The sequence below is a fragment of the Canis lupus genome, chromosome 25 (assembly GCF_048164855.1).
Source record: "Canis lupus baileyi chromosome 25, mCanLup2.hap1, whole genome shotgun sequence".
NCBI classification, from domain to species: Eukaryota; Metazoa; Chordata; class Mammalia; order Carnivora; family Canidae; genus Canis; species Canis lupus.
Window position 1 is genome coordinate 8,896,303 of NC_132862.1, and position 22,759 is coordinate 8,919,061.

At 36.7% G+C, this 22,759-nt stretch overlaps 1 long non-coding RNA gene across 1 annotated transcript in view; it reads left to right on the plus strand.

Moving 5' to 3' along the window:
* LOC140616815 (uncharacterized) overlaps window positions 1-22,759 on the plus strand; it is a 77,545-nt gene that overhangs the window by 53,945 nt on the left and 841 nt on the right. The window contains exon 2 of the long non-coding RNA XR_012017151.1: window positions 17,685-17,786. This is a non-coding gene — a long non-coding RNA (uncharacterized lncRNA). The remainder of the gene's footprint in view (window positions 1-17,684; window positions 17,787-22,759) is intronic.

Sequence of the window (22,759 nt, forward strand, 5' to 3'; positions counted from 1 at the left end):
TACGTGGGGAATCTCTGTACCTTTTTTTTTTTTTAGGATTTTATTTATTTATTTGACAGAGAGAGAGCAGGGAGAACTGCAGACGGAGAGGGAGAAGCAGGCTCCCCATAGAGCAGGGAACCCGATGGACTCTATCCCAGGACCCTGGGATTATGACCTGAGCCAAAGGCAGACCCTTAATGACTGAGCCACACAGACACCCCATCTCTGTACCTTCTTTTCAATTTTCCTGTGAACCTAATACCGCTCTAAAAAATGAAATATTTAAAAACAATAATAAAACAGAACAAAGAGATCTAATCAGTTCAGATTTCTCTGTGAACCCCTCTTTCTTTGGGTCAGGTGTTCATTTTTTACTCAATAAATTGTGATGAGAAGTCATGAGGCCCACTGCCCATTCGGCAGGAGCTCTGTGTAAAATCGGATATAACGATGTCTTTAGTCTGTTTGGGCTGCTATAATAAACTACCATAAATGTGGTAGCTCATAAACAAGAGAACTCTCACAGTTCTGGAGGCTGGATCGGCATGGTTGATGGGTGAGAGCCCTCTTCCTGGTCACAGATTAGTGTTGTATCCTCACATGGCAGAAGGTGGTTGGGAGCTCGGTGGGGTCTCTTTTATAAGAGCATTCTGTGTCATGACTGAATCACTTCCCAAAGGCCTCATAACCTAATACCATCACCTTGGGGATTCTGTTCTCTATGAATCTTGGGAAGACACAAATATTTAGACCATAGCAAATGGTGTAGGTGGAAATTTGAGCAAGGTGACCACTCTGAGTCTCACTGCAGCTAAAGGACAGTGTTCCTCCAGTGGTATAGTTGATGGAGAACTCTGCTAATCTAGCCCTGTATGAGGCTCATGGAACAATGGAAATTCAAATACCTAACTATCAAAGTTGGGATGAGGCTTCCATTCACTAACGCAGCTATAATATTCAACTGGTGTGATGAATAATGGCAGCGTCATGGCAAATTAGACCATTAACACCTGGAAGAGGTAAGACTCGTTATGGATAGAGGAAAGGTTCCTCTTCTGTAGCATAGTAAATGGTGACTGAGGGGTTGGAAATTCAAAGCTCAGCAATTCAGATGCTATTGTGACTTAAAGCAGGTTACTCAAAATGTGATTTGTGAGCTTGATGGAAATGCATATTCTCAGACCTAAAGCTGGACATAATGAATCAGAATCTGTAGTGGCAAGGTCCTAATTTTCCAGATGATTTGGTGCACATTGAAGTTTAAGAAGCACTGCCTTAAGAGTCTTCCCGTTCTGATTGAAGGCTACATAGAGGAGCAGGGAAAGAACCATCATAGGAGGGGTGTAAGTGGGTTAGTTCTGGGGTTGAAGAGATAGAGATCTTTGGGAAATGGCAGTTTCACTGTAGTATCCCAGGATTGGTAAGGGGAAGACCATTTACTCTTGAGAGCATCTTGATATAAATAAGGAGCTGAGCTTCTAGAAAATGAGAAACTTCTGGAAAAAGCACTCCTTGTCTTAGACATCTGGAAAAGTGAATTGACTCATAAGGTCAGAGATAATGATGTCCTCTAGTCAGGCCCATCTATGTGTGGAATCAAGAGCATGACTCAGGGTTCACAGACCCATAGACACAGACTTCATGGAAACCACGTTTATTAGATAATATTCTAGAGGGTCCTCACGCAGAATTTGCCTGATGTAGCAAATGCTTAAGAGTTTCCTTTCCAACACGATTCTTATGAGAGATGTAGAAAGTAAGGCTTCATTTTCTTTTACAGTGGATGATTATCATGAAGACCTCTCTCATTATCTCAGAAAGTCTAGGAATATGTGGATAAAGAATTGTCTCATGACTAGAGTAGATTTTTTTTCATTTTTATCTGCACTGGTTTATCAAGTAGAATGTGATGATGTCTATGGACTAGGGCAGGCATCTTCCTGTGAGTCTAGGCTACTTGACAGAATTTTTAAAAGCTGCTGGTTACTGCTATTCTCTATATTTCCTGGTCTACCTTACTTTTAAAATAAATACAAAGGACACCAGATAATGTCCAGTTACCCTTAATACCGTAGAAATAGACAAGATGACCCAAAAGCTTCCTAGCTTGTATAATTACATGAAGATCAAACTCCATCAGAGCTTTGCCATTTATTTCTACCAGTTACGATTATTATAAATATCTTCATTAGTTCTTCAATAACATTCTATCCTGGCCTGGCTAATAAAACTGATGGACTTTGACATATAGTATTCGTACATGCAAAAATCCCTGTTATTATAGTCATAATTATGATGAATTATTTTTGAAGATGTATTTTAGGGAGGATGCTCTATTGGACTGTATATAAGTCCAGGTCCAGATCTGCCTGCAGCACTGCTTCAGAGAACATTGATTTTAAATTAGATATGACATTTCATTTTTTCTATCAAAACAGAAGGCCATATGAAAACAAAAAGGAAGGTAGAAATTAGACTTTTGAAAAGAAATGCAAAAAGATGTGACAATAGCTCCTAGATAAAATGGGCAATATTTAAAAGGTAACCCATTCATGAATTAGTGAATTTATTTTTTTGAATTAGTGAATTTAGATGGCATATGTTTTAGAACATTAGCTTATAAATCTAATTTTTTAATTTTGTGAACAATCTTAGTCGATGAGACAGGTTAGAGAATATCAAATCACATTTATAATTCATAATTTGTATTTTATTGTTCTTAAATGATGTTGTATATGAAAGGACATAGAGTTCCACTATTTTCTCTCCAACATCAAACTGGGATCTCAGGGTACCCGCAGACATGGCTGACGGCTGAATCCAGTCGGTCACAGTTATCTCCTCAAATCTATTTGATAGAAACCTGAAACAATAAGTTATTTTACATAAATAAAATCTTTCAGAACCATATGAAACTTTTTTTTTAACCATATAAAACTTTTTATACTTTTGGTTAGACCCACCCAACAACTTGCCTTTGGAAATGATGACTACTTTCTCAAGTCTTAACATTGGGCCACAAGTGACCTTCATTAATACTTTGATATTTTAATGAAGTCACCTACAACATATTTGATGTTGCATGACTCTGATGTGTCATGATTTAGGCTGGAATCCTTTGTATCAGACTGAGGGCAGTTGGAGCTGGCCATGAAGGACACCTGAATATGAAACAAGGAACCATGGTGTCAATCTCTAATGAACAATTAATCAGCACTTGCCAAACAAATCTACCTGGTTTATGGCCATGTCAGTTGTACTTACTTAATTAAATTTGACTAAAAAATTTATTGCAAGGCAATAATTAAGTACAAGGTGCTGTAATCAGTGTGATAAAATATATAATGCAATATGTTATGATATATATCATATCATATAGACAAGTTATAGTTATGTCTTCATTGTTTCTGGCACATTCATTATTTCATTGGGCCTTCTCAACAACCTTACCCCTTCCAGTTGAGGAAACTGAGACCAGAGGGATGGAATGATTTGCAGTGCTCATGGGTGACTGGTCTTTGGTGACAAAACACAGAAAACAACTAACTCCCACACTTGTTGGGAGTTCACCCCATCACTCTTATCTCTGCTCAGCTTGCAACACAGCCATTGATTTGTTGCTATCCACTCTTTATTGATGAACACTATGTGGTGGAAAACATCATCGTGCACAGGATTTCCTGGTTGCTGAGGCACTTTTCACCCTGGACGTGAAAGATGCTGCCTGCCAAGTGAACCTGACTGAGAAGGCAAGAGGCTCGCAACTTTAACAGGTACACGTCAAGTTGTCATCAATCTTTGCAACAGGGCTGCTCTCATTCTTTTTAACCTTGCTCTGAAATGTGATGCTTTTGTTAAGACTCAATTTTGGATGGAAGAAAAAGAATATTTCTTTCCTGAAGAGCATGCTTACTTTATCAAATACGTTTTAGGACAAGACAAAACCTACTGTTCCTTGACTTTCTGCGAAATCCTCTACCTAGAGCTGACTGGAAATTCTTACCATGTTCCATCAAGTGTCAACATTTGTCTTCTCATTAACGTTTAGCCTGAAACCTAGGAGAACTCCATGATACTCTCCTTTTTTCCCCCTCCCTTATCTAATCCATCAGTAAATCCTCATGATGCTATTTCCAAAATCTATTCCCTCTCTCCACACTTATCTCTTCCTGTCCCCTGCTAATCCCTGACTCCAAGCTACCAATGCTTCCGCCTGCCCTTCTCCTGTCAGAGCCACAACTCTAACAATTCCATTTCCTTTCACTCTTACCTGTGTTACTATATAGCCTCCACGAAGTAACCAGAGAAGTGCTTTTATTTTTTAATTTTTAAAAGAGATTTTATTTATTTATTTGAGAGAGAAAGAGAACGGAGAGAGGGGTAGAGGGAGAGGGAGAGTCTCAAGCAGACTTCCCGCTGAGCACAGAGCCCAACCCAGGGCTCAGTCTCACACGGTGAGATCATGACCTGAGCAGAAATCAAGAGTCAGGCATTTAACTGACTGAGCCACCCAGGCACCCCCAGAAATACTTTAAAAAATGTAAGCCTTGCCACACTCTGTTTAAAATCCTTCACTGGCTGCCCATTAACATTAAACTAAAACCTGAATCCCTTAGCTGGGCTCACAGGCCTTGTCTACCTGGAGTAGGATTCTCCAGGAGTGGATTCTCTCCTGGTGCCCTCAGAGGGGGTGTGGCCCTGTGAGTACCTCATTTTCAGACTTCAGCCTCTAGAACCATGAGGAAATAGATTTCTGTTGTTGTAAACCACCAGGTTTGTGATTTTTTTTTTTTTTTGCAGCATCCAGAGGAAATTAATATACCATGGTTCCTATATTTATGGTTCCTTCTATTTGTAGCTTATTTTTATGAAACCTTCTTATGGCTGCCTCTTTCTTGTTCCTTATGACTCAATAGAAATAGTACCTCTTGGAGGGATTTCCCTGACCATTGGAGCTAAGGTAAGCAGCTCTTCTCAGACATTCTTTATCATATCACCCATTTTGTTTTCTTCATCACTTAAAAATATTATTCATATTTATTTTTTCTTTGAATTGCCTATTTTCTTATTCCAGCACAAAACCAGTATCTGTCATGTAGTCAGTGTTTACTAAATTATGTGCTGAAGAAAGGAAAGAAGGAAAGAATATTATTAGTTGCTTAACGATAAAGAAAAAGTTGTTTAATATACATCTGGGCTTTTATTTTTTTTATTTTTTTATTTTTTATTTTTTTACATCTGGGCTTTTAGAAGTTCCTTGCCGTCTGTGGTGAATATCTTCTGCTATAGAGAGGGTTGCCTATATATAATCCTATAAATAAAATACAGGGCACCCAGTTAAATATGAATTTCAGGTAAACACAAATAGTTTTTAGTAGAAGTATGTCCCACAAAATAAGTGTATGCAGTCAAATATTGCATAGGACATACTTATACAAAGTATACTATTTGTTATTCAAATTCAAATTTAGCTGGGCATCTTGTTTTATTTTGTTTTTAGTAAATCTGGCAACCCTAATTGTAGAACACTACAGCTCTCTGTAATAAACAGATTATTATTATGTCAGGAGATGAGGAAGTACACTAAAAAACCAACAAAAAACCTTTCTCTGAAAAATTTTTCTCATGTGATGATTCTTCAAAATCTCAAAACTATCCACAAATCCCTTCTCTCTGAGGGAAAACTAAAGAAATGCTTGTTACCAGGGAAAGGAAGTCACCTGCTCTGCTAACGGCCAGTGCTGATGATGTCATCTGTGAATCTGCATGGATGATGCCAGAACTGGGCATTTTCTACGTAGTGCAACTGTTTATATGAGTGAAGGCAACAGGAGTTTCTATGATATGTTTGGATTCCCTGTTTAAAGAAGAGTTTGGAGAGTTTGTGATGAGATTTTGGGCATGCATCCTTTCACTCACCTTCCCCTGTCCCTTATTCCCCAGGATACTGGCTGGTAAACAGACAAAAGATGGATTGACAGAGGGAATGAAATATCAGTAAGACGTTCTGGTCAGGGCGAGCCTGGAGATTGGGGCCTCTTATCACCCATCTCAGTGGAAGACAGGAGACCTGCAGAAAGTCCCCACTCTTCATGCCAAGAGAGAATTGAGACCTGGTGACCTTGGCAGGGGCAGGCCCCGCTAACTGCGCCCACAGACCAGATGAGCACTTTGGTGCCATTAACAGTGAGGGGACATGCATCACGTGTACATTGGCTTTTAGCAGGTCAGAGTAGAGAGCATGGCTGGACAATTGTCAGGTCTGATCAGACCTCTTCCCATGGGGTGGGGCGGGGGGAGAGTCGGGGGTAAGTGGGGGTGGATGCTGCCTCTCTAGCACTTCCTTTTCATGGGCAAAGTGTCTGTAGATGTTCCCTTCTCTTAAGGTCAACTCAGGAATATGGAAAGAGGAACAATATTACTTCTTCCTAAAATGCAGCTTCAGGGGAAGTAGTATTTGCAGGACAAGGTTGTCAGTACTATCGATAGATGTGACCAACCTTTAAGCCTGTTAACCTCACAGATTCACTGTGAGAACCAAAAGGTTTGCTCCACTGGGCAGCAGAACTGTTTGAACACCCTGTAAATCATGCTCTCATAGTTGTGTTTACCTTGAAGTGCCTTGGAAATCTAAACATACAAAGTATTTATGTTGAAAGGCTACCTAGATGTATGGAAAAGAGAGAGTGTCATGCATCCAAATGCAGAGCCCCAAACCCATGCCTCAGTTTACCCACAGTCATACAATGGGAGGCTCAATTCTGCTCGGTTCTTCTCAATGAGTTTGCCCCATCACAATACAGGAAACACTCCAGAAGAAGAAATTGAAATGATGACTAAAAACTTAAACCCGCCTCCAGGCAATAGAGTTTTCTTTTTAATATGCAAACAAAATTCCCCTCAATTGTCTCAGGAGAAAAGGATTTAAAAGAAGGGTCTTACTGAGGACCCACCCCCATCTTTCAAAATTTCCCTGGAATTTTAAGACCAGAGATTGTCACAGAGATAGTCTTTTTTCTATTCAGTATTAATTTAAATTAAGTTTTGTGATTATTTTGTTTTCTAAAATGCATTAATTTCACATTTTAAAGAAGACACTGAGCCCTAGTGGTTACGAATAGAATAAGTGTATTTTTCCAAGACTCAAAATTCAAGAACCGAGCCTGAGGTAGATTTGCCCTTCTAGATCATTGTTTAATAATTTCCAGCAGGTAACTTGCTCTGTATTATTCTGATGCCTTAAAGAAAGAAATACCAATATAATGGATGAGTGCATGCAATTGGGTTATTTTATTTGTTTTAAATGCCATAAGACCTGTACCAAGTTGTATATAAGAAGAGTCTCTAGGTTAGGTTCACAACATTTTTTACATGCTTCTCCTACACATTTCTAGCAATAATTTAAAAATTTTATGAATTTGAAAAATGTCTGTAATGTAACCAATTAATTAAAAGAATAATTAAAAGTAAAAAAAGCAATCTGATACATTTTAATTTCATTTTTTTTCTAGTTAAAAATATTCATGTTCACTGTAAAAATCTTAAAGTGTATAATATAAAAAACAGTAATTTCCCTTCCTTTCACTCCAATTCTCCACTCCACAGGAGAACAGTGTTAACAATTTGATATAGATCATTTAGATTTTCTTTTCTTTTCTTTTTTTTTTTTTTAGATTTTATTTTCTTATGCGCATAGAAATTTAATTTACTTTAATCTTTATAATGGAAAATTTCTAACTTGAAGAAATAGAGTTATATATTGAGTGAATACCTAACCTATCACTCAACTTCAAGTGTTTTTAATTTATAGTCAGTCTTGTTTCATCTATACTCCCACCCACTTTCTTCATTTCCTTCAATTCCTCCTGGATTATTTATAAGCCAATCTAAGATATAATAACATTTCATGAGTAAATACTTAGCATTTATTTCTAAAAGATAAGGTCTTTTAAAAACTATTGCCACACTTAAATTTTTAAAAATAAATAACTCTTAAATAACATCAAATAACTTAGTGTTCTAATTTTCCCTATTACATATATATAAATCTTTTTTTTTTTTTTTTTTTTTTTTTACAAAAACAGAACTATACTAGACACAGTGCTAGAAAAATTTAAAGGAAAATATTATCAAAGAATCTTGTTGGGATGCAAAGGGACTCTTGAGCTTATGTTTTATACCACTCCTATTTATAAAATCCTATTCATCTAAGGTCAGGCTTATGGCTCTCTTCCTCCATAAATGGTTAGTAATGTCAAACATCTTTACAGATGCTTATTTTCTATCCATATATCCATGGACAGTGAAATATTTCTTCATATCTTTTGCCCATTTTATAATTGGGGTTTTTTTTCAAATGTAGTTTTGTGAATTCTTTCTACATTAAGATGTAAGTCCTTTGTCACCTATGTGATTTGCAAATATTTTCTCCCACATTCTAGCTTATCTTTTCATCTTCTTAACAAGCTCTTACACATAGCAAAAGTTTTTTATTTTGATAAAGTTCAAATTATTAATATTTTTTTCCTTTATGGGTCATGCTTTTGGTTTCATGTCTAAAGAAATCACTAAACTGTAGGTCCCAAAGGTTTCTCCTATGATATTTTCTAACAGTTCTATAATTTGTATTTTAAATTTAAGTCTATGATTAATTTTGAGTTAATTTTTTTGCGTAAGGTATGAGATAGGTTGAGGCTCATTCTCTTTTGTGCAATTCCACTTGTGCCAGTATTACTGATTAAAAAGACTGTCCTCTGCTGAAATGCTTTTTCACCTTTGTCAAAAATTAGTTGGGTGTCCTTGTGTGGGTTATTTCTGTGTCTCTCTTGTTTCATTGATACATGTATCTATTGATTAATATAAATTTTATGTAATGTTTCAAAATATTTCCTACCTTACAAGGTAGTCACCTGTCCACTATAGTTCATTACTGTGCTCAGCCAGGGCCTCTTACTCATTATGCTCCTGAAATAAGTTTTTTGGTCTGTCAAGGAGATACAGAGAATCTTGAGTATTATTCTCTTCTAATGGTATTGTGTGAATTTCCTTGTGAAAACATCTAGTTCTTTATGAAAATCTTCCGAAGTTCAAGCTTATCTTTATGTTGTTTATTATTTGATGTTTATGTAATCCAAATGTTCCACATTTCATTTCTCTTTAATGTCCAACATTCAGCAACCTAAATCCCCTTTCCATTTTCCTATGGAAATTCCATATCTTTCTTTCAGGTGTCACTGAGATACTCTCTCATGCTTACATGTTCCACCCATGTATCCTGGTTTTCTGTCACTTTAGCTGGCCATCTGGCCTTGACTTCTGCTTAGTTCCTCTACAGGACTCTCTCACTGCCTTGAGATAGGTTTTCTTCTAGGTGCTGCTGCAGTCTTCTCTATGCTACTTTGCTTCAGGCATGGGCACAGATGTGCAGGCAGGCATCCTTAAAGTCCCTGGCATAGTAGCTAGGACCAGGCTGCCTGTTTAACAAGACTTTATCGAAGCCTTGAGTACAAGTCAGAGGATTGCAGCCTAGACCACTTGAAATCACATATGAAAATGCTTTCAGTGACATGACCTGAGGACATGGATTTTTAGATCTTTGCCCATAACTTGCATGGTCAACATGCAGTAAATAGAAGTGGTAGCCACAGAGAGAATAGGGAGTCCCAACCATGAAGATGAACATACAACTAAAACTCCCTTACCACTTAAGGAAAGCAACACCATGAGAGAGGTCCAGCAAGTAAATTCAAAAGTCAACACTTGAGCAAACAGGGTTAATAGGCAAAAAACAAACAAACAAACAAAAACCTCTTAAAATGTTATTTCTTCAGAGGGGTAAGAGAAGATATTGTATCCACAAATGAGATACTATAAAATAGAGCCAATTGGGGATTTTAGAAATATAAACATAATTATAAAAATTGAAATAGACACACAACATAAATTGTTAGAAGAATGAAATAACTAAAGAACCAATTACAAAGTGGAAGTATTAAAAATGATTAAAGAATTCTTCCAGATTATAAAGGAAAAGAGTAAAGGTATAGTGTAACAGAAAAATTACGAGACATGGAAAATAATTCCAGAAACTACAATACCATTATGGTAGATGTTGCAGAACTGCATGAGTTGCAGAAGAGGAGAATACAAAAAGTCGGGGAGAGGAAATAGTCAAAGAATAATGGAAGAAAATTTCCCAGACCTAAATCTTCAGATTGACAGTGCCCACCAGAAGCTAGATAAATGAAAAAAAGACCTACACAGATGTATTATCATAAAATTTTGCATATGAAAGATAAAGAGAAAAATAAAAAATGTTTTCAGTGAAGAGTGAAAACAAAACAAAATAACTGAGGCTATCTACAAAGGAATAAGAACCAGGATTTCATGCTAAGGAAAACTATACCTCGTCCAGAGAACTAATTTTCCCCCCTTTCAGTAAAAGAGTTATGAAAACTATCACATTGGCCTTTTTGCTACAAACAACAGAAAGCTATGATGATTAAGCACTGTAGCATGCTAACATGATAGAATATCTGAATTTTCTTTTCTTTATAGTTCTTGGTTGTCAATGATTTTATTTTTACCAACTTTTTATATAATTTAAAATTTTTTAATTGTAGCAAAATACATATAAATAAAATTTATTATCATAGCCATTTTAAGTATACAGTAATATTCAGTGCATTCACATTGTTCTACAACCAATCTAAATAATTCATTTTGAAAAGCTGTAACTGTACACCTATTAAAAAATAATTCCCCATTTCCTCTTTCTTCAATTACTAGGGGGTCCCTAGTAACTCCCATGCTACTTTCAGTCTCTATGATTTTGACTATTCTGGGTACATATAAATGGATTCATACTTATTTGTACTTTTGTGACTGGCTTATTTTTCCTTTTTTTTTTAAGATTTTATTTTTTTATTCGTGAGAGACAGAGAGAGAGAGAGAGAAAGAGAGAGAGGCAGAGACACAGGCAGTGGAAGAAGCAGGCTCCATGCAAGGAGCCTGATGTGGGACTTGATCCTGGGATGCCCTGGGCCTAAGGCAGGCGCTAAACCGCTGAGCCACCCAGGTGTCCCTTATTTTTTATAATATCTTCAAGTTTCATGCATGTGGTACCAGATGTCAGAATTTCCTCCCTAAGGCTGAATAATATTTTGTTGTGTGCATATGCTACATTTTGTTTATCCATTCACCTATTGACAGAACAGGTTGCTTCAACCTTTCAGCTACTGTGAATAATGCTGCTATGAACATGAGTGTACAAATATCTCTCTCAGACCCTGCTTTTAATTCTTTTGGGTATATATTGAGAAGCTGGATTGTTGGATCATATGGAAATTCTCTTTTTAGTTTTTTTGAGGGTTTGCCATGCTGTTTTCCAGAGTGCTAACCCATTTTAGATTCCCACCAATAATGTACAAGGGTTCCAAATATCTCTACATCTTTGCTGTCCTATTTATTTATTTGTTGGTAGGTAACCATCTACTGGATGTGAGGTGGTAATTTGTTTGTGGTTTTGACTTACATTTCTCTAAGAATAAGTGATGTTGATCATGTTTTCTTTTTTTTTTTTTTGGCCATTTGGAAGTCTTTGGGAAAATGTCTTTTGCCTGCTTGGATAAGTTTATTCCTAACTATTTATTCTTTTTAGTGCCATCATAAATGGAATCATTTTCTTGATTTCTTTTTAAATTGTTCACGAGTGCATAGAAATGCAACTGATTTTTGCATGTTGATCTTGTATATTGGGTTTTGTGAAATTACTTTATTAATTCCATCAGGTTGTGTGTGTGTGTGTGCGTATGTGTGTAATTTTTAGGGTTTTCTATATATAAAATTATGTTGTCTGTGAACATATATATAATTTCACTTGTTCCTTTCCAAATTGGATATCTTTCATTTCTTTTTCTTGCCTAATTGCTCTGGCTGGGATTTTCAGTACTATGTTGAATGGAAGGATGAAAATAAGCACCTTGTCTAGTTCCTGATCTTAGAGGACACCTTTTCAAGATATAAACACTTCAACAAACTAGGAGTAGAAGGTGACTGCCTCAACATAATAAAGGCCATGTGAAGAGCCCACAGCTAACACCAGTGGTGTCAAATGTTGTCAAATACATTCTCTACATCAGTTGAGATGATCATGTTTGGGGGCCTTGGCTTTTTGTTTGGTTGGTTGGTTTTTGTCCCTTCATTCTGTTAATGTGTTGCATTACATTGTTCGATATTTGTATGCTGAACCATCCTTGAATTCTAGGAATAAATCTCACTTAATCATGATGTATAATCCTTTTAATGTGTTGTCAAATTCCATCTGCCAATATTTTCTTGAGGATTTTAGCAGCAAGATTAATCAGGGATATTGATCTTCAGTTTTCTAGTCTTGCAGTGTATCTTTTGGGATTTGGTAGCAGTGTAATCCTGGCATCATAAAATGAATTTAGAAGTATTCCCTCCTCTTCAATTTTTTGGAAGAGTTTGAGGACAACTGGTGTTAATTCTTTACATATTTGGTAGACTTCACAAGAAAAGTTTTCTGGTCCTGGGCTTTTCTTTATTGGAAGGTTTTTGATGATTCAGTCTCCTAAAGTTTTATGTCTGTTCAGATTTTCTATTTCTTTATGATTTAGTCTTGGTACATTTCATGTTTTTAGGAATTTGTCCAATGCAAGTGAGATTTTGTGGGTGTACAACTGTTCATAGTACTCTATTATAATGCTTTTTATATCTGTAAAATCTATTGCAATATCCCTCTTTCATTTATAACTTGTTATTTGAGTCTTCCCTTTTTTTCATTGTCAATCTAGCTAAAGGTTTGCCAAATATGTTTACATTTTCAGTGAGCCAACTGTTGGTTTCACTGATATTTTTCTATAGTTTTTCTATTCTCTCTTTTGTTTAGCTCTCCTTTAATCTTTATTATTTTCTTCATTCTTCTATCTTTGTTTGGTTTGTTCTTCTTTTTCAGTTCCTTAAGGTGTAAAGTTAAGTTGTTGTTTTGAAATCTTTCTTCTTTTTTAAAATAAGCATTTACAACTACAAATTTCCCATTTAGCACTGCTTTTTCTGAATCCCTAGGTTAGATATATTTTCATTTTCATTTGTCTAAATTTTCTAAATTTTTTTGTGACTTCTACTATGACTCAATTTTTTTTTAAAGTGTGTTGTTTAGGGGCACATGGGTGGCTCAGTTGGTTAGGTGTCCAACTCTTGATTTCAGCTCAGTTCACGATCTCAGGGTTATGAGATCGAGCCCCATGTTGAGCTCTGTGCTGAACATGGAATTTGCTTAAGATTCTCTCCCTCTCCCTCTGCCCCTCCCTACTCATGCTCTCTCTCTCAAAACAATAGTGTATTGTTTAATTTCAAAGTATTCTTGCATTTTCTAGTTTTCCTCCTGCTATCAATGTATATTTTCATTATATTTCAATTGGAAATATCATTTATATGATCAACTTTTAACATTTATTAAAACATTTTTGTGGCCTAATATATAGCCTAACCTGGAGAATGTTCCATGTGCACTTGAGAAAAATGTCTATCTTGCTGTTGGGTGGATTGTTCTGTATACGCCAGTTAGGTCCAAGTTGGTCTGGAATATCATTCAAGTTTTCTATTTCCTTATTGATCTTCTGTGGGGTTGTCCTATCTATTATTGATAATGTGTTATTGATGTCTCCTATTATTATTGTAGAGCTTTCTATTTCACCCTTCAGTTTTGTCAATGTTTGTTTCATATATTTAGGAGCTCCGATGTTTGTGCATATATTTGTATAACTCATTCCTTCTTGGTAAATAGACCCTTTCATCATTATATAATGTCTATCTTTGTGTCTTATAATAAGTATTGACTTAAAGTCCTTCTCTGATATTAGTACGGCCACCCCTGCCCAACTATTGTTACCATTTATATGGAATATCTTTTTCTATTCTTTTACTTTCAACCTATGCATATCCTAAATCTAAAGTGAGCCTCTTGTAAACAGCATACAGGGAGATCATATTTTGTAATCCTTTTTGCTAATCTACATCTTTTGATTGGGGAGTTAAATCAATGTACATTTAGATTATTATGAATATGTAAGACTATTGGCATTTTGTTACTTGTTTTCTGTAGGTCTTATAGCTTTATGTCCCTCATTTCCCTCATTATTCCTTTCATTTCTAAAAAAGTGATATTTTATTATCATGATTATTTTTCTTTTTTTTTTAACAGAAGTATACCTGACATGCAATGTTACATTCATTTCAGGTGTACAGCATAATGATTTGACAAATCTATACATTATGCTATACTTATCACAAGTGTGGTTACCATCTGTCACAATGCTATTAGAAATGGGCTAAGTCCCTATGCTGTGCCTTTTTTCCCTGTGACTTACTCATTCCATACTAGAAGTCTATATCTCTCACTCCCTTTAACCCATTTTGTCTGTCTCCTACACACTTCCTCTCTGGCAACTATCAGTTCTCTGTATTTATGGGTCTGTTTCTGCTTTATGTTTGTTCATTTGTTTTTATTTTTTAGATTCCACATATAAGAGAAATAATATAATTGTCTTTCTCTGACTTATATGATCTTTTATTCTGTTGGTTTTTTTGTAGTGACATATTTTGATTCTCTTCTCTCTTTTTTTTTTTTTTTTTTTTTGTGTGTGTGTGTATTCTATAGATTTTTTTCTGGTTGCCAAAGGGATTACATAAAACATCCTAAAATTATAATAATTTATTTTAAACTCTTACTGGTTTAAGTTCAATGGAATGTAAAAATTCTATGTACTTGACTTTGTTTTTGATTGATGTCACCAATTACATTTTGGTATATTGTGTGCCCATTAACAGATTTATATTTTATGCTTTTGTATTTAAATCCTATAATAAAATAAAAGTGGGGCTGTGAATCAAAAATACAATATACATGTATTTATGTTTGCCCATGTATTTTTAAATTTTTAAAAAAGATTTTATTTATTTTAGAGGGGGGAGGGGCAGAAAGATAGGAGGGATAGAATCTCAAGCAGATTCTGTGCTGAGCATAGAGCCAGACGTGGGGCTCAGTCCTAGGACACTGAGATCATGACCTGAACCAAAATCAAGAGTCAGATGCTCAATCAACTGAGCCACCCAGGTGCCCAATGTCCATGTATTTATTTTTATCAAAAAACTTTATATTTTTGTATGGCTCTGAATAACTGTCTAGTGTCCAATCATTTCAACCTGAAGGACTCCCTTTAAAATTTCTTGTAGGGCAGGTCTAGTTGTAATGAACTACTTCAGTTTTTGTTTATCTGGCAATGTCTTCATTTCTCCCTCATTTTCAAAGGGCGTTATTCTCAGTCAATAGTTTTTACCTTTCAGCAGTTTAAATATAACATTCTATTGCCTTCTGGCCTGCAGGGTTTCTGCTGAGATACCTACTGATAATGTTGTTGAGGTTCCTTTGTACATGATGAGTCACTTTTCTTTTGATATTTTCATAGTTCTTTGACTTTTGGGGAATTCCCAATTATTTTTTTTTCAGATAAGTTCTCTGCTTTTTCTCTCATTCTTCTGACCACTGTCTTAGTGCAGGTCCACTTGACAGTGTGATAAGCCCCCTAGTCTTTCTCACTTTTCTCTTTCTTTTTTTCTGCTCAGACTTGACCATTTCAAATAACTTGTCTTCGAAGTTACTGATTCTTTTTTCTGTCCTTTCAAGTCTTCTGTTGAACCCTTTTAGTGAATTTTTCAATTCTGTTATTATGTTTTTCAACTGTAGAATTTCTGTTTGGCTCTTTTCAATAATTTCTATCTCTGTTGATATCTCATTTTGTTCCTTTATCATTTTCCTGATATTGTTTGTCTGTTATGGCTTCCTTTAGCTCATTGAGCATTTTTAAGATATTTATTTTAAAGTTTTTGTGAGATAAGTCTGAGGCCCATGATTTTCAGTTTCTGGAGTATTATTTTTTCTTTTGAGTTGACCATGTTTCTCAGATTTTTTTTTGTATGCCTTGTGATCTTTTGTTGAAAACTGGGCATGTGAAAGAATAGTCCCTAGGTTTTTGTGGATTGGGTCTGTGCAGGGATAAATCTTCATTAATTAGTTCAGTGTGAAGTCTCAAGATCCTCTCAAGCTTTTTCTGACGATGTGTCTTCCCTAGTCTTGTGTGTGTGCTTTCCCCCCAATTTCCCTCTATACATGTTTGCTTTTATTTTTATTATTTTTTTTAAATTGTATTTATTTCTTCATGAAAGAGAGAGAGAGAGAGGCAGAGACACAGGCAAAGGGAGAAGCAGGCTCCATGCAGGGAGCCCAACGTGGAACTCAATCCGAGGTCTCCAGGATCATGCCCTGGGCTGAAGGCGGCACTAAACTGCTGAGCCACCCGGGCTGCCCACATGTTTGCTTTAAGATGTCTTAATTTCCTGAGTCTTCCCCCTGCTATTCTTCTCAAGGACTTAGGTTTCTGTTGTATTCCTCTTCCCATAGTCTCTTGACCCAGGTTTCCACAGGTCTGCAGCCTTCCTGCAGCTCTCATGTGTCCCAGTGACCACCACTGCTATCAGAGGCTTCTAACTTGATATCCAAACTATGCCACCACTCCATCTGTGTCCTAGTAAGGTGAGACAGAAACTAGTCCCTCGGGAACTTCCCAGACAGGCCAGAACATCACAAGCAAGTTCTACTTTTTTCTTTCTGTTCCAAGGGAGGAACCAGTAAGTAGGTATTTTCCAACCTCAGTGCACTGGGGAGGAAATGGGGTGAGGATGGACAGAAACACAGGAAATTTCCTACCCTTTCTTTGTTAGTCATTCACTTATTTGTTACAACTTTTTAACTGGTTTCTAGAATTCTCACAAAGCTACTCTTGCCTGTAAGTTGTCATATATTTGGTGTTTCTGTGGGAGAGTGGGGTGGAGATTTTACTAGTCTGCCATCTGGCTGATGTCACTCTTCTGTATAAGTTTTCTGATGTAAGAAACCTTATATCTTTTTGGAAATATGTCATAAAAATTTGAATGAAATAAATCCACATTATTTAAGAGAGAAACAAATTACACAATATTAATATATTTGTGCCTCAAAGAATTGAGTAGAAGAAACTAAGATTTTTTTGAGAGATTAGTGCTCAGAATAAGTGCAAATAAGTGCTAAAGGAGCAGTGAATGGCAGTGATTTAAATAGCTATAGACCTGGGGGACCAGAAGTTTCAAAAGGATCTCCAAATAACCTTTAATTAAACAGAAAGTAATAAGGTAATATTTAGCGACTGAGTTCTAACACATGGAGATTAAAGTACTTAATTGGTGCTTAAGAGTTTTTATTTTTTGCAAAGTAGGTTTTTCGTCAGTTAGGAGAATGTTCATTTGCAAGACAAAGAATATTGTCTATCCACGATTTAATTTATTTAGTTACTTTTTCTCATATAGAAAATCTAGAGAGAAAGATTCAGGCATTGGTTCAGCAGCTCAGTAATGCCAGAATGTGTGTGGGCATTCTTCTGGCCTTACCCTCATGGTTGCAGATTGGTTCCTGCTGCCCCATATTCAAAGCAGAAAGAAGAGAAAAGTTGGTTCCAATTATCAGACTCTATCAGGAAAGCACTGGGAGACTTCAAATTACAGCTCACTGGCCATAATATGGTCACATGGCTTCTTTGCTACCAGGAGCCTGAGAAATTGAGTCTTCTATTTTTCACCCTGTGCTGTAGAAAGTGGCAAGAAAGAAGCTGGATGGGAATGGCTATTGGATAAGCAGAGCGAGCAGTGTTTCCCCAGGTGATTCAGTAAGGAAAATCCTACTTGGTTCTCAGGTAAGTAAGCAAGAAATTCTATGCCTTTGTTTAGTTATGGACTTCCATGGTCTCCAGAGTAGTATTCTGATGGAGTGCTGCATGTACAAAGTGTATTCCTCAGGGTCTATTTTAAAATAAGATTTTGTCTTTTGGAACAAATGATTTTGTATTTCTCACCCTGTTAACAATTTTAATAATATTTGACCTTTTTATTAACTTATTCAGACAACACTTATTAGGCATCATCTATGTGATAGTAATTAGAGTAGATATTGATAATTCAGAGATGAATAAGATCCTTTGCCTCAAGTAGTTCATTGTCTTGAAGTTAAATGCTTTGAGGTAAACAATTATATATATGTACAATTATAATTTATTTACTAAAAAAAGCATTGATATGCATATATGGTGATATGTACATCCAGCTCTGATGAAGTACATGTTCTTAGTCTGCAGACAATCTTTTGAGTTTATAGGTTTTGCCAGGAGATCCAGGCAAATCAGTTTAGAGATGACTAGCAGTTCATTAACCAAATATCGCTTAGCAATGATACTACCTTTCTTTAATCTTTGAATTGTCCCTGAAGTCATTGAAGCCTATAGGTCTTTTAGATTTACCCAACCTGATGATAATACAGTGGTTTGAATTTAGGTACCAGTGCTTTGCTTGAAAACTAAGAATGTCAAAAAAAAAAAAAAAAAAAAAAAAGGAAAAGAAAGAAAAAAGAAAACTAAGAATGTTATTGGCATTTGATTTTATGTCTAAAAAAGAACTGTTGAGTTACTGTGTCTGGTTCATTTGATGTTCCTGGGCCTTGAGTAAGAATAAGAATATGAATCAGAACTGCACCTGGCAGCCTGAGGCATTCCATTGTAGGGCCACTGAGATCTGCTGTTCCTAACCAGACAACGCAGAACGATTCCCCCTTCACTTCTGCTTCAGGAGCTCACAACTGCCCAGAATCATAAGAAACTTTAATACCTCTTGGCTAGGAATCTTCTCCCCTTTTCCTCATTGGATTACATGAGACCAGGACATGGCATTAAAGCTTGCTTTTCTTTACCTATAGTTTCTGATTCTGACTCCTTGTGCAAAATTCTCTCATTTAGGAAACAGCCAAATACTGTGGCTGTAAAGTCTGTGAGCTAAGAATGGACTTTACATTTTTAATTGGTTGAAAAACACAAAAGGAGGACTTTCTCATGACATGTGAAAATTACATGAAAATCGAAACTTAATATCCGCAAATCCACTTTTATTGAAACACGGGATGTTCATTTGTTAACACGCCCTCTGTAGCTGGTTTTGTACATGCAGTGACTGGGTTGGATAGTTGCAACAGAGACCAGATTATCTACAAAACCTAAAGTACTCATTGCCTTGTCCCTTTACGGAAAAATGTTGCCAACCAACCTCATATTTAGAAGAAAAATGACCACCTCTGGGTGCCTTAATTGGAGCCCTCCGAGCTGTCACTCAAACAATCTCATATGAAGTAACACTAGCAATTATCTATAATCACACTAATCTATAATCACATTAATCTACTGCACTAAACAGACTGAGATTGTCAATCACCTTCCAGTATACTGAGGTGTAGGGGCATTGGCGCCATGGCACAGAAGTGGTGGTCAGGCATTTTTTTGCAGCAGAACTCTTTCTTCAAGTAATTTTATTAGTTGATTTGTTCAATGTGAATATGTATTCATATATGTGTAACATATATATTTTATACACGTAAAAATATGTTATATGTTTACAAAAATAATATGAATACATATATTCTGGATTGGTCTCTAAGTTCCCTAAGGTGGTCTCTAAAGTTCCGTGGCTCCAGCTTTGCCCCTGAAGTTTCAGCATTTATACTCTTGGTTAGAAGGACTCTGTCATTGCTAGGAGGAGCTCCACATGACCCAGGAGTTTCACCGTTCCCCCCCTCCCTTCGTAAATGGTGCTGATAATCTCTACAAACCAAAAATCTACATGTCAACCATGACAATCTTTCCTTTCCTTTATCCCCACCTTCAATTTACCACCAAGCTCAGTTCTAGCTCCTAACTATCTTGCCTGAGTGTCCTTATGTTTCACTTTGCACCACCACCTCCCTACCCAACAGTACTGGCACTTGGGCTCTAGGAAAAGCCATCCAGTGATGTCCTTCTTCACTTTCACTTCATTGAAATTATTCTCTATAAAGCAGCCAGAGCAGGCTTTTAGAAACATAGATTTGGTGAGAGATTCCCCAGTTTCAAACCCTTCACTGTCTTCCCATTGACTGCCTCTCAAGCCCATCTCTTACTTCTGTCTGCCTAGAACCCAACCATACTGGTTTCCTCTTATTTCCTTTATAGAGTAGCAGTCTGTTCAACCTCAGGGTCTCCCCACCTGCTATTCCTTATCCTCTTACCCCCTCTGCCCACTATTCCTTTTTATTCTTTAATTCTTGGTTTTTGTTCATAAAATGAAATGCTGAGTATTTATCATAATTCAGATACTGTGTTAATTGCTCAGAATATAGATAATTAGAAGACATAATCCTGTCCAACAGACCTTATAATCTAAGAAGGGATACTGGCATTAAACATTTCTCAAAAAATTACTGTTGTGATAAGTGATAAAATGGAATGCAGGAAGATTGCAGGTAATAAAACAGGGGTATTGATCTCATCTTGGAAACACAGGGAAAACTTTGTGGATGTAATATTTAAGCTGGCCCTCATAGGATGAATAATAATTCTTTAGGTAAGATAAGAAAATTCCAAGCCAAGGAAAAAGCATGTACAAAGGTCCTGAGGCTAAAAAGAATCAAAAAAGGTCTAGTTCCAGAATGTGAAGAATAAGAGACTCTTTGACTTAGAATAAGCTGAAAATAAATGGATGGGCCAGATCATGTAGTCTTGTAGGCCCTGTTAAGTATTTTGGCCATTAACAAATTTAGGTTTAAGTGTCTTTTTCTCCAGGAAGCTTTCCTTCGTTTCCCATACTGAGTGAGGCAACCAGCCCTCCTACCCCCGGCTCTGACATCACACACACATTTTCCATAGTCTCTGTTCTTTGCTGGCCTTCCTTATTACCTCATCTGTTTTCCCTGCTAGTCTGAGAGCTCCATGAGGGTAAGAACTTTGTCTCCTTCACTGCTGTGCCTCTGTGCCTAGCACAGTGCTTGGAATACAGTAAGAGTTCAATATATGTGTGTTAAATAGGTTAATGCCCCTCCTTTTCTGTCACTGTCTAATCACTGGCTCTCCTAGTGCCAGTGCCACATCCCAGAAGTGTGGATGTCACCACATTTTCTCGCAATGGCCCTATTAATGTATCATTCTCCTTGATCATTGGGATAGCCTCTCCCCTGTTCTCTTGACTTCTGATCTCTTGCTTCTCCATACCACCCTTCTTGCTGTTGCCTGGAATCCTATCCTAAAGTAAAATTTGGATCATGTCTTTTTAAAAAATGTTTTTTAGCCTCACATATCCTCCATCACTTCTCAATGTCCATGGAATAAACTTTAAACTCCTTTGTCGCTGTCCTAGATCATCCATGAATTGCCCCGACCTTTCTTCTAGTTTTATCTATCATCAGTTCATGTATTCCGACCTCCAATCATAGCAGACTTCCCCAGCATGTCAGATGCTCAGATATGCCCCACTTTGGTTGTTGTGCCAAGCAGGAATGCGCTTCTCTTTCTTCCCTGCCTGTCGATGTCTGGCTCATCTTTTGCAGCCCAGAAGAATCCCAGCATTCAGTCCTTTGTACTCTTTCCATATCTCAGCCGTTCCCAAAGTATGGTCCCTGACCAGCAGCAAACTTGTTAGATAGAAAAATTCTCAGGTTTCTTCATAGAAGTACTGAAAACCTGAAATGGTGGTGGGGGTGGGGGTGGGGAACGACAAGCTGTGGTTGAACAAACCTCCTAGGTGAATGTAAAGCACACTAACATTTGCCTTAGCACATTGTTGTATTTTTAGTTTAGGATTTTAGAGTGCATTAAGTTCTGGTTAATTTTTTTTTCTGGTTAATTATTTACCTGTCAGTATCCCTTATTAGAATATAAGTGGCCTGAAGGCAAGAACCAGATTGTATCCCTTTTATCTCCACGACAGTGAAATAAAATGGCAATGAAATACAGGGTAGTTATGGATAGTTGATGCTGCTCCTTTTATTCCTAATACAATTTAAGGTTTCCTCTGCAAATAAATTTCTTTGGAAAGAAAGAGATAAATTATATTATATATTTCATTACATTACACTATACTGTTTTTCATCACATACATGCATATATTTGTATGTATCTATTTATCTCTATCTATATGTATATATCACTATAGTAATTAATTCACCTGCAACATTCTTAATGATGAATCCTGGACTTGAATCTTAGGAACCTGATAAGAAAGTTTTCTAAGGGGAGATTGACTTGTCTTGCCTAGTTAGGATTTAGGATTTTTAGCACTGCTTCTCAGACCTTAACATAAATATGAATCACCTGGGATCTTTTTATTTTTTTAAATTTTATTTATTTATTTATTCATAAGAGACACAGAGAGAGAGGCAGACTCCATGCAAGGAACCCGATACTGGACTCGATCCCAGGACTCCAGGATCATGCTCCGGGCCAAAGGCAGGGGCCAAACCTTTAAGCCACCCAGGGATCCCACCTGGGATCTTTTTAAACTGAAATTTCCTGGGCAGTCCAGGTGGCTCAGCGGTTTAGCGCCGCCTTCAGCCCAGGGCCTGATACTGGGGACCTGGGATCGAGTCCCATGTCGGGCTCCTTGCATGGAGCCTGCTTGTGTCTCTGCCTCTCTCTCTGTCTCTCATAAATAAAAATGTTAAACTGAAGTTTCCTGATTCAGTTGGTCTATGGATAGGCCCAAGAGTCTGCATTTCTCAAAAGCTCCCAGGTGATGGTGGTCTGAGTTAGCCCAGAGGAAATTTTACAAATGACCTATGTTCTTGCAAATTAGCTGTGTAGCTTTTTCTCACACAAGG